Below are 11,029 nucleotides of genomic sequence, written 5' to 3' on the forward strand. Positions count from 1 at the left end.
ATCAGGCACCGGCGGAGCAACCTTGCGGTAAATATCATTTTTTGCTTATTATATATCTTTCTCCTGTGTAATCTTGAGTCATTTTATTTTAATGATTTAAAAATGAATTTAAAAAAAAAAGCTTTTAAAATCATTTTGATATTTTGTAAATACTGATATTTATATTTTTAAGAAAGTATATAATTATTTTTATAGATATAACTAAATGGTGAATTAAAAAATTCGATGCTTATAGAAATTATATATTTAAAAATTTACATAATTATTATCAAAAAAATTTTGCATTTAGTAAATATTTTTAAAAATATTGGTTGATTTTTTATTCTGTTCTAATTTGAATTTTATATTCTTTTTGTTCAGAGAATCATCGTAGCGACGTTGCTGATATAACTCCGCCGTTATGCATTGGGTTGGTGAGTAATGTATTTATTTTTTTATTGAGGTAACGGATGTATGATAATTTCATTACTATATTTATTATATATCCAGATGCTATATGCATCAATTTAATAAAAATATACAGATAAATGTTTGTACAGCATTTCATACATCCGTTGCCTTGAAATGGATAAGTTATAATAGATTAGGATAAATTTAGTCCTGAATGATTCTTCATTATAGAATTTAGTATATTGTGCATGCACTGCTAAATTTATAATTTCACGTTAGCCAGTTTGAATTACTTTTAGTCATTTTTATAAGTCACCACTGTTCTTACGCAATATTTCGTTAATTTAACTAAAACAATAGAATAAAACCGTTTAATATCAGAAAATTATTAAAGGCTAAAAAATTTTGTAAATTTATATGTTAATGCTTTGATACTAATTATAAGTAATTCAAACTTAAATTCATACTAACAAGGAGAACACTAGGAGAGGTCAGGAATTTTGATGTGCTCTTTACAGACTGTTCTTCAGTGAAAAAAAAACGATACGTGTCCGATCGTGTCAGCTATTGGCCCATAGTTTCGAAGAAATCGATTTTTTAAATAATTATTGTAACAATTTGAAAAACATACTGTATAAATGGAAATATAAGTATCCTTATAAATTTCATTTAAGTTTTAATTACTTTTTTGTAATTTTTTAATTATTTGATTATAATGAAATTTCATAAAATTACATATTAATATTAATTTAGGTAATTAAACAAACATGAAATACTTATTATTATCATCGTTATCGTCGTCGGTTCCTGATAAAATTAGAAATTGGAAATTATGATTAGGAATAAGTAAGTCATATGTTTGTAATCTTCTTTTGATTAACAATAATTGATTTATTAATAATAATAAATAGAAAATTCTATCACTAATCGTGTTTTGTAGACATACATTGTAGACGTATGGGATGATGTAAATCATAAAAATAAGAAAAACATAAATATTTACTGCACAACATCATTTATTGTGAATTTATTGCATTGTAAACATCTTATGAATGAATTTTTGTTGCAAAACACAATAACTTTTTCTAATACCTAGTGATTTGAAAGAAGATTTGATTGACATTATGGAAATAGCTTCTTTCAGGAATCAATTTTGATGAGAATCAAATTTTTCATTTTAAAATGAAATTCATTCTAAAATTCATTCGTAAGATGTTTACAATGCAATAAATATTTATTTTTCTTGTTTTTATGATTTATATCATGTCTACAATGTATGTACGTCTACAAAACATGATTTTCTATTTATTATTATTAATAAATCAATGTGCGTCTACAAAACATGATTAGTTTTCTAGTATTATTAATAAATTGATTAATGTTAATCAAAAGAAGATTACATATGACTTACTTGTTTGTAATCATAATTTCCAATTTCTAATTTCAAAAACTGTCACAGTTTTTCATTATCTTATTTATGCATTCATGTGAATAACAACAACGACAACGATAATTATGATAATAATAAATATTCCATAAATGTTTAATTATTATCTATAATATTAATATCTAATAATACTAATTAATATGTAATTTCATGAAATTTGATTACGATCAAAAATTAATTAAAATTAATAACATTAAATTGAAATAAAGTTTATAAAGAAGTTTATACTGACTATTTTCATTTGTACAGTACGTTTTTCAAATTACTATAATAATTATTTAAAAAATAGATTTCTTCAAAATTATAGACCGATGTCTGAAATGGTTGGACACATATTTTTTTTGTTGGAGAACAATCTGTAAAAAGCAAAATCCCCGATTCCATCACCTGGTGTTCTTCTTTGTATTGGGTTGTCCGGGAAGTTCGTGCCAATGTCGAAGGAAAATTGAAACGCAAAAGATTTAAATTTTATACATTTATTAAATTATATTATAGGTTAGTCGGCACGAACTTTTCGGACACCCAATGAATAATGCAATCTCAAACAATGATAAATCGATTAATTTGACGTGGTTTTTTAAATGTGTGTATTTTTTTCTTTACACTAAAATGCAATCTCTTGATACATTTGAAAGTAAAAATAAAAGATAATAAAATATTTTTTAAATATGTGAAATAAAGGAAATTAAAAAAAATGTAAAAAATACATGAAGAGCAGAATTTCAAAATGCATTTTATCTAATGTTTCATTTTTTTTAGATAGATATGGCATAATATTCTAATGTTGAAAGACTCATATTATAAGCTCTGAAATATTCAGAAAGCATTTTTTCAGCGTTAATTTATATGCTGAAAAAACATAGACATTTTAAAGTGCATATGTTTTTTACTACTAGAGACAAACAAAAAGCATTTGTTTAACATTTTTTATTGTTTAGCAATTTTGTTTAATATTTCACATCCTACTGATTGGCATATTGTTATTTTTTCTAAAATGCGTAATTTTCTTGTGTATTTCTTTCTTTATCGTTTTCTAAAAATTACGCATTTTGAAAGTCTGCTCTTCATAGAAAGTAATTAGAGTTGTCACAATTGGAATTATTTATTGATATCGTAATATAGAAATGTTTGTTTCAGTAAAAAATTTTTCATAGATGAATATGTATAAACAAACATAAATATTTATATATAATTTTATATGAAATGTTCATACATCCTTTTTTTTGTAAAATTATTTTTTAATGTAATAGATATAATAATAGTAATGTGAAAACATTAAAAATAATTAAAAGGCTACTTTTTACACTATTTATTTTAGAGAAAATCAAGTTTGATGAAAAAATATAAAAAATTACTTATGTATAATATATTAGTATTATATATAAAATTATGCATAATTGTTATGATCAATTTTTTTATATTTTTTCAAACTTATTTTTTTCTAAAACAAACAATACGAAAATTATCCCTTTAATTATTTTTTATGTTTTCATATTATTATTGTTGTTTTTATTACACTGAAAAGTAATTTTACAAAAGAAATAGAAATGTATGAACATATTTGATTATATATGGACATATTTCATGATTATACGTGTTTATGAATATTTATGTATGTTTACACATACATACATATTTATACATATTTATACATACACTGAGAAAAAAATGGCCTAAATTTAAATAAATATCTATTTGAATATTTCCAATTAAACATTTACTTACAATAAATAAATATTTACTTAATAAAAAGAAGTAAATGTTGAATCAAAACTAATGTTTTTTGTACCAAATAAATATATTTTTATATTTAATAAATACATAGTTGACTATTCAAATGAATATTTATTGAAATTTAGAATATATTTTTTCTCAGTGTATTAATGTATGAAACATTTTTTACCAGTAGTATTATTTTATTTTTCCTATCTATCCTATATTCAAATATTCGTTCAGGATTAAATTTTATATATAAGTTGGTGTACAGAAAAGCAATGTAAATATACATATGTGTTGAATACATATTGTTTTCTAAGATTCTTTTAAGTATTTCATACTTTGTGTTTCATGTTACTAAAGAAATCAAAATATTATAATATATAACGCATATGCTATACAATTTTTTGATCTCGCTTTTTTCTAAAAGATATTTTACGATTAATTTTTGCTATTTATCTCAGTATACCGACTTTAACCTAAACTTTTATAACTTATCCATACATAACTGGATTTTATTCCAGTTAAAGTATATATATATATAAAGTAATATGATGTAAGATCCAATATTTTGTCAAAAAATAGAAGAATTTTATTTTATATAATTATTTGAAAATCGCGTTTAAAATTTTGCGTCACTTAAAATACTTAATTTTGAAATAATAAATTATACAAAAATGATTCTAATAATTCATAAAATTCAAAGATATGTTTATCAATGCCTGCAGAAAAATATCAATCTATTGCTAAGAAACGTGATTATTCAATTTTGTTTTCTTTCTCTTAAGTAACGATTTACTTACTTTTAACAAAAAATATTTTCTTGATAATACTCTTAAAATACACTTACTACAAAATTTTAGAAAAACTCATTATTGTGTCAAAACAAGAATTTTTTTTCTTTTGAAAAATATTATAAAATTATAAAATATTATAAAATCGAAGAAACCCACTTTTCAATGAGCATATTCAATTTGTTTTAATTTAAAAAACATGATTAAAATATTAAATTTGCTAGGATTCAAGATATATTTTGAATTAATTTAATGCTTCTGAAATTACAATCGATTTGTTGATATATGAACTTTTGAAATAAGTTATTGTTACTTGCATAGAGTAATTATTACTTGCGTATTGTTCTGTATGCGTGTGTGGAAAAATTATCCCTTTCGGATCTTGCATCATTCATCTGAATTTTTCATCTCCGCACGCTTTGAGATGAGATTCAGCAAAGAATCGTTCGAATCATTAAAAATATGTGCATGGGCCTTGAATTTTATCGGATGATTTAGTAATTTTCAATTTATTTTTTAATTAAAGTTTTGTTATTTATATTATAAAGTTTTTATTAAGAAATTTAATCTAATATTTGAGAATATTTATAATTTTATAACTTTTGAAATCTAAACGTTGTTGACATAATGATTTTTTTAAATGTAGGTTTATTTTAGTCGAATATTTATATTTTTTATTTCGAATAAATGCGAATAGAGAATAAACGTGAAAATTATTCGTATCTTAATGAAATTACTATTATTACTAATAATTGTTCATGTTAATATTTAATTAATATGATGGCTTCGTGTTTCGCGCATCGTATAAAAGCGTAAAATCTTATGCTTATTGCCGGCGATGTTAGTCAGCAAAAAGGAGTATTTCTCCTTATTGTATATTTCTGGCACATAAAGCCAGAAAATTGGCCAGCAATGAAGAGTGAGTTTAATTTGGCCAGAAGAAAGAAGAGGATCTGTACGAAGTAAGTGTATGTTATGTGTACCAATTTGCTTTTAAATGGTTATGTAAAGACAAACTAAATTCGGGAGGGTAACTTGCTCGCAAATTGCGAGTTCTTATATTTTTTAAAATTATTGTTTATTTAAAATATAAAAATAACCAATAAACAACAGGGCTAATGAGAGCCAGTGCCTATAATCAAGCGCAAGTTTTGTAAATTAAAAAATCTACAAAACTTGTGCTTGATTATCCGCGCTGACTTTCATTAGCTCCGTTATTTGTTAATTCTTTTGTATTTTAAAGATTAAAAATCTCTTTTAATTATTATTGTTTATTGTTATTTAATATGATCGCGGTTATTCCGCTGAATTTATTAGAACGCGATAGGATATGGCATTAGCTGCTGCGTTCAGCAGAGAAAGCAACTGTTGTAAAATTCTGCAATATGATTGATGTATAGTTTATACATTTAAATCCATAAGGAATCAATTGTATCGAAAAATTTTACAACATTTGCAAAGCTACTTTCTCTGCTGAACACACCCATTATTGTACGTTTTATATATTCGCCGTGTTGTTACACATTAATGAAATAATTTAGGTATAAGGAATACACGAGTGGAGATAGGATACGCGAATAAGCACGAATAAATGAAAATACGGGTAGATAGGACAAGAATGGATAGATAGGGACAATAAATATGAATAGATAGAGATAAACACAATCATTTTAAATTAAAAAATGAAATTATTATAAATAAAATGACACTTAAATAAATTTAGGGCAATTAAGTTTTATTTTAAAAATAAAAAAATAGATATAATGAAATTAAAAGATGTTACATAATATATTTAACTAATACACTGTATGACATGTAGGTAGGGATATATATTAAACATCATATGTACATACTTGATAATTGAAAAAGGAATTAAAATTAAATAAAATTTTTAATTAATTTTAAATTTTATTTAATTTTCAGTTCCCCTGAAATTAACTTTTTTGTAACATTTTATACATACAAATTATGTAACGCGTTTAGTATTGTAATTAATTTTATTGTAAATAAATATATACACAATAATATTAAAAAAGTCTTTACTATTTAAATATTTGAAGAGTATATATTATAAAATTATTCGGAATGAATTCCGATCGAAATTATTCGATTACTCCTTAGATTTCTATTGTATTTTTTAAGGGAAAACGGAATAATTCCGACATCCACATTCTAAATAGTTTCTCTAATATAAATAATAATCTCTGTAACCTTTTTAATTCTCTCTCTCTCTCTCTCTCTCTTATCATGATTCGGACGTTGCTTTTTCAAATCGATGTGAACATGACTCGCTTATCAACATAAAGTAATATATGAATCATCGGATCGTTCGATTCATGTAACGAAAACTGAAAAAAATCTGCGACAAATCAATACCTCGATTAATAATTCTTGCTTTGCAAAAATCATCGTGAATACGATGTTAAATCTCGATTACACATTTTTGAACAGTCCGAATTTACGGCCGAATTAAGCAGTTAAACTGACTTGCGCAGTGGGGGTGAGCGACACGAAGGTGACCGAGGTTACGTCACGTTTCAAAGTCATTAGTAAAATGTCGTCGCAGACACGGAGCAGATCGACTGCGCATCGGACGGTGCCGGAATGCTTTTCCATTCGTAATAGCGTCATAATCGCCGTTGTTTTCCAGTCTCGTCAATTGTATGACACGATTCTGATGTCGGATTTTGCAAGACGCGTACAAACGAGATTTCTTCGATCGAAATCTCAGGTATAATAGAAATCAGATATATTTTATGCAAGCAATGAGACGTGAGCAGTTATATCGCGTAGGGGAGCGATTGTGTATTTTGAAATGAGATAAAAATTACAGAAATGGGCATACTTATTGACCAATAAACTTTTAAATATTCATTTGCTCACTTTTGTAATTTGTGGGTGCTTTCCTTTTAGGAAACACAATCGGTATTAAACGTCGTTCTATCTCTGATATTCAAAGAATAACGAAGATACAACGGTTCTTGTATCGATTGTGTTATTAAATAAAAGCAATCTTTATATCATTTCAAGATACACAATTGATCGCCTGAACGTCGTACTTTGCGAAGTGATATTTTGGCGACATTTTAACATACCCTTCAATTTTCCTTCGAATTTGAATCTACGTGTTTGCTAATGTCGCGACATGTGACGATATAATCGTCGTGAATTTTCGATGATTATTCAAAGTGCGGAAAGTGGACGAAAGTACGTGTGGGGTAGCAACAGGTGTAGTATCACCGCGACGCGAACGGTAGCCGCGCTTGTCGCGTGAAGTTGGCTGCGCAATCAACGAATCTCCGCCATTTCAAATTTGTCCGTTGCACTATTGCGTACTAGAGTCGTTACGGGCGCGTCGCGGATTCGCACGAGCGAGATTTCCGCGTGTTATTCCTCCATTATGGATTTAATAAGGAGATGCTCTTTGCGATTAACAGTTCTACGCAATTAACGGGAATGTTGTTTACATCGTTATGAGTATCGTGCGGTATATGAACGATATCGGCTATCCTTGCTTCGCGAAACGGGGTTGTGTCGCGGATAGTTCGCACGGGTGAGATTTCTGCGTGTTATTCCTCCATTACGATTTAAGGAGGCGCTTTTTGTGATCAGCAATTCTACGCAATCAACGGGAATGTTGTGTATGTCGTTATGAGTATCATACAATAGCGATATGTGAACGATATCAGCTATTCTTGCTTCGCGAAACGAAGTTGCGTCGCATGTGCCGATGTGTACAGTGCTAGTGTGTTTGTGTGTGTATGTGTGTGCAGATTAATACTAAGAATTTGGAGCAACAACGAAGAGAAAAAAAAAGAGAGAAAGAGAGAGGAGGAGGAGGCTCGGGATGGCATCAGGCAACGGCGGAGCAACCGTGGGTGAGTGTCTTGTAATTGAGGGTTAGATCGTTCTAATTTTTGAGCTCGGATTCGAATATCGTAAGAACGCAATAATGATTCTTATTTTCGAAGAAATAAATTGCAATGTGCGATGTAAAATCTTAATTCTCACGTGTCTGTAGCGTTAGAAAGATTGAGCTCAACGAAATTATAATAGTATGAGATCTATTGGGTTGTCCGAGAAGTTCATGCCGACTAACCTATATAATTTTATAAATGTATACTAAAATTTAAATCTTCTGCGTTTCAATTTTCCTTCAACATCAGCGTGAACAATAGTTATAATTTATGTATTTACATGAAAAAAATTTATGTATTATTTTTTATTTTATTTTATTTTGAGAAATTAGAACATTTGCTAGAACATATTTTAATATTTTTAAATAATATTTAATGTATTTAAATATTTAAATATTTGAAATTGAAATTGGAAGACAGGATTTACAATGATTTAAATAACATATATAAACAATGTTATTTAAATAAATAAATAAATTAAGCGATTAGATTTATTTATCTAATTTTGTAAAAATTAATATCTAAATAACTTTTTCAAATTAATATAATTCTTTTTATTATTTTATTGGAAAAGAGAATAAATAAAATATTTAACATATATAGTACTTATTTTTTGGGATATTTTTGGGGATTGCTTTTTAATATTTGGATATATTTATATTTTACAGATTAATATTTCAAGTCCGCTGTGCTGCGCATCAGACTTGTGAGTCATAAATTATTTTTTAATTTTAAAGTAATGGATTTGTGAAAAAAAATTATATGTGATAATCTTTTTTTGTTGATTATCATCATTAATAAAATAAAGATTAAAATTTTTTAAAATAGTAAATATCGTATATTATGGTTAGATTTTATACTATTTATTCTAATGAGGTAATTAATATTTGAATGTTTTACTTTTATTTTTATAATTATAATTTATCTAAAGATCAAATATTGAGAATATCACCGAAATAATTATCTCACAAATCCATTGCTTTGAAATGAATGGGCTATGCTGCAGACTAATTACTACTAGATATATAAATATTATTATTAGATATATAAATATTATTAATTATCATAAATATTAGCAATTATTTATATAGATATTACCAATTACTGTATGCATATAGTATACTAACATATTTTAATTAACTTATACATAAATTAGTTTGTGAAAAATATACAGGGTGTCATTAAATTACGCATTTGTTGGCATTTCTAATCTTGAGCAGGTAGAGTGGACTAAACTGAGTCGGAAAGTCCTCTACCATTTTGCGATATTTACAATGGTTAACGAGATATTAATTATTAAAAATCGTTAAATATTAGTTTTCAATAATTTTTTATTGAAATACTATCAATTTTACAAAAAAACAGCAAGAGATAAAAATTGTTTATTTTCTTCTTATAAAGTTCTGAAAATTTTTTCAAAATTTTTTAATACCGTATTTTGTCATGGTGATAAAAATAAGAAAATGCAATTCTAAAAAGTTGATAAAAAATTCTGAAAAAATTCTTATAGTTCTATGAGAAGAAAATTAATGATTTTTGTAAAGTTGATAGTATTTGAATAAAAAATTATTGAAACTAATATTCAACGATTTTTAGTAATTAATATTTCATTAATCATTGCTAAAATCGCAAAATGATAAAGGACTTTTCGACTCAATTTAATCTGCTCTACCTGTTCAGGATGGGTGATGCCGTTTAATGATATCCTGTATAAGGTAACGCCATATAATCGCACTTTGCAATTCACTCATCAAAAAGGATATTATTGCTTATATGGTTAGGTATACCTATTTATTTATTACTTGTTAAACAAGTCTCTATTGTAATCTGATTATTTTTAAATTATTATATTATATTGATACAGTTTTTTGTAATTAATAATTTGTTACACAATAAGATTTGTTGCTTTAAAATATGTTAATCAATGATTAAATCAGATAATAATGAATTGGTTATAATATATATATTTACAAGATTTCATCACATTTATTTGTTATTTATTGAATTGATTATGATATTTACTTGTGAATTTTATTTGAATGCGAGAATATGCATTTAATATGAAAATATCTATAATTATCTATTGATTTTTCCTTTGTGTTTTATGCAAAATGTGTGTCTTGCGAAATTACTAGACTTATTTTTATCAGAAATGATGATGCAGAAGGAATGATGACGAGTCCTCCTCTGTCAGATAAAAGCGAATAATAGAGCAAAGAGACAAATTGATTGATGAATACAAAAAGGATATTAGATTGAAGTAACACCAATCTAACAATAAATTTTTCAAAAGTATGTAAAAATGTATATGTAAAAATAAACTGAGAATATTCGGGAGAGTAACATGCTCGCAAATTGCGTTCTTATATTTTTTTAAGTTATATTTATTTATTTAAAATATAAAAATAATCAACAAATAACGGAACTAATGAGAATTAGCGCGGATAACAAACGCCAAGTTTTGTAGTTTAAAAAAATCTACAAAACTTACGCTTGATTATCCGAGCTGATTTTTATTTTAATTCGTTAATTCTTTTGTATTGTAAAGATTGAATCTATTTTAATTATTATTTATCGCTCATTTTCGCAAACATAAAATCTATTTTATTTGCTAAACTCTCACAATGTCTAACGTCTTATCTCCACATAGAATACTTTATCCGAGGAATATTCTGGGATATTCTTAGAACTTGGAAGTTCTCTGCATGGCGTGCCTTAAGGCGTGCCTTGGAGATCTATTCTGTATGGGTTTATATATATATATA

This window comes from Atta colombica, unplaced genomic scaffold (genome assembly GCF_001594045.1).
Source record: "Atta colombica isolate Treedump-2 unplaced genomic scaffold, Acol1.0 scaffold248, whole genome shotgun sequence".
NCBI classification, from domain to species: domain Eukaryota; kingdom Metazoa; phylum Arthropoda; class Insecta; order Hymenoptera; family Formicidae; genus Atta; species Atta colombica.